The sequence below is a fragment of the Hetaerina americana genome, unplaced genomic scaffold (genome assembly GCF_022747635.1).
Source record: "Hetaerina americana unplaced genomic scaffold, ioHetAmer1.1.p SCAF_4, whole genome shotgun sequence".
Lineage (NCBI taxonomy): Eukaryota > Metazoa > Arthropoda > Insecta > Odonata > Calopterygidae > Hetaerina > Hetaerina americana.
Window position 1 is genome coordinate 39,970,695 of NW_027286985.1, and position 3,384 is coordinate 39,974,078.

Sequence of the window (3,384 nt, forward strand, 5' to 3'; positions counted from 1 at the left end):
CAAAGAGAATACAAGGGAGGATATGGAAGAGTTTAGAAAGAGCATTTAAATGAAAACTCAATAAAGAAATAGCAACAGAGGAAGAGTAGTTCAGGTTTCTGCCAGGGAAATATAAAAATACGGCATGACGCACTCAGAGAAGTTATGGCAAATTGCAAGAGGAGTCTACTTCATTTTTATAGGTATGGAGAAGGTATACATGATATTAATAAAGTATCCTGCAGGGAAATATGGAGGGGCTTAGGAGAGAAAGAAGTACTGAAAAGTATGCGAGAAATATGCTAGACTGGTTGAAAGGATATCATAGTCAAACAAAAAGCAGCGTGGGGCCAAAAGTGAGCCATCCAGCAAGGGCTCAACAACTTTCAAGTCCTGGGGATTAATATAAAGCACAAAAGAAGTGGCTGAACAAGTTACCTGTGCGTTTTTTGTAATTGCATTATGTAGCACTGGGCCATTAGCAAAGAGTTGGAAGATAAAATGGAAGTGCTATCTAAGGCCATGAATAATGAGCAGGATTGCATGAAATGCCATCTTACCGGGGATTAAATTTAAAACATTAAAAAATTAAATAAATAAACAAAATGAGCTATGAAGCAACATGAGTACGTATATGAAGCAATAAAGGCAAAATAGATACCAAACATAATGAAGGAAACTCTCATGGCTCATAAACTTATTTAATTCAAAATGTGGCAACAGGCTAAGATTTTGGTATCTACATAATGAAGTGTTGAATAAATACATAAAATCGAAAACTCAATGGTTAGGCATTGGCCATTGAATTGTGCCTGCCAAGTCGAGGATCCGTGGTTTGAGTCCAGATCAAAGAAACTTTTTCATGCTCGTGATCTGCTGAATTCCGTTATCCCCACCATTCCTGGGTTCGTCTCTCATTAGTGTTCCTATCCCTTTTCCTTAAATCTGTATTCATCGAATGAATATTTGTTCGCCACATGGTTGGTTTTCGTGCTGGAATGCATATATCTAATTCTACCTGTATTCATATTATTTTTCTTCCTTACAACTGACTTCCTGGGTCATAATGTATTATTAAAAAACTGACTCCAAAAGACTAACCTATATCACCATGTTAAATGTATGCATAATGAATTCTACAATATATTTTGCAATTCATCAAGCAATGCGCATTATGTTCTTATTTTCTGATGGAAAAACTTGTACTAAAGAAGATACTTCCATCTATAGCTATCTTTAGGTATATTTTGCATAAAATAATTGATATTTTGAAACCAGAAGTTCGTATTTAAATCATTCCAAAGGTGTTCCATAAAGTAGAGACATTTCATATGAGATGTGTCTAATTGAGAAGTTTTTATCAGTTCAAAATCGTTCTCACCCAATCTCAATATTATAGCCACTGTACATTTTAAGACTGTAAAATACCAAACAATATCCCACTGTATCTTAGCTACACTTGAGGCAGAGAGTCCATTTATCCACAAAAGTATTATGGTTAATGTAATTAACATGAGGAACAATTTGCATTTGCAACTTTCACATGTTGGTCATTAATGTATTTATAATTTGTGAGGATGGACACAGACTAGCCAAAGAACATGCTATCAATTATTGCTGGATTTTAAAAAATGAATAACCGTAAACAAGAGATTTATTGAATGTACAATCAAAATTTAAAATCATGAATGACATATGAGAGGATCTATATTCATATTTCCCTCCGATTTTTTAAAATAAGGGCTTAACTACTTAATATTCAAATTTCTCACAATCATCTAACACATGTTCCACTAATTTCTCAAACAAAATCCATTTGTTATCATAAATCAAGACAGGACGGGTGTACAAGTAGCTATAAATGAACTAGCATTAATTATTGCTCCAGCAAAGCATTCAGAGCAACTGGAGTGCCACTAAATAAAGCTCATTCAAATTGGTAGATGAAAAGGATACCTTTGTAAACTTAAGAAATATAAACCAAAACAGTAGCACAAAAAAAACACAATAACTTACCAAAATATTGATTATATGTAGAATATTGTCATCGAATCTCACTAACTGTCACCAAGGCTTCCAGCTGATGGACAAGGGCTGTAATTACAAATGGGTAGAATAAATCATTAGGAATGGATCTGCAACAGTACGATGTGGCGTAAAAACCATACAATGACGGGTTAGAGGCAGTAGCGTATAATACTGCAGGATTAAAAAAATAATCATTTTGGTTACTTTACAGTTTCAAGGGGTGGTCTAACAATATCACACCACATAATGCCAAATTATGCCCATAATTTACAGAAATAAAAGTAAAAGAGAGCACATTCTGATGCACATAATATCAAAGTTGAGTTCGCATGCACAGCAAACTTGAAATATCAACATTTATAAACGTATTAATTGAATACGAAGCATCTTATTCTGGTGAATGAAACTCAGCAAACGTTTACAATGCAACCAGAAGTTAAAATATTGTGAACTACAGTTAATGTTATCAAAGTTTTCCCATTTTGCCAAAATTCATTTCTATCACAATGATTTGTTTTCGGCATGAACACAATGACCCGCGCATTTGGATAGTTTAAACGAGTTAGGTGTTCGCAATATCTAAGTTGAAACTGCATTATGCGCCAGAATGGCTAAGCTTTAAATGAACCAGAAAAAAGTACCACAATTGTTTACATTCGCTCCAATTGCATTAAATCTCCTTACTCCTATTTCCCTATGTTTAAGGACGGTCTCGGGTTTGAAAATAAATTGGAAACAATTCTGTATTTCCGGGGGCATCATAATATTATGGTGAATTCCATAATTCACAATATTTTCGTCCACTGTCATTTGCAGTCATACACCTGTAGCATCTAGAAGTTCAAAATCTCTCTTTATGAGACAGAAACCTTGTAACTGAGGGGAACGAAGCTAAAAGAAATTAACTGAATATTTTGCAGAGTAAAAACACAAAACCCCACTCCCTTATTAGTGAGATAAAATTAATAAAACATAACGTAAATAAACAGAAGGGGTGAGTTCGCGGCAAATAAACACAAGGCGCATCTTAGTAACTGAAATTAAACTTAAAATAATCTTTAAAGCAAAAAATCCAACCAAATAGTCTCACCGATTAAAACAAATGATTTTGATATGGAAAGCAATAACACATGTTCTCCCTATGAAAAAATACACTATCTCGTCCAGTGGTGTATGTTATTATTCACTAGAGAATGAAGTTTCGCCCGCTTGTGCAAAGGCGTGGCAGACGATTAAAGCAAGACAAGTTTAAATAAGTGCCTTTATATAAAAATTTATATCTAAAGAAATGGCTACAAAGATATCACTTTATTTTAATATCTGAAAAGCTTCTTCCTCTAATTAATGACCATAATCTAATTATTGGTGAAGAATATC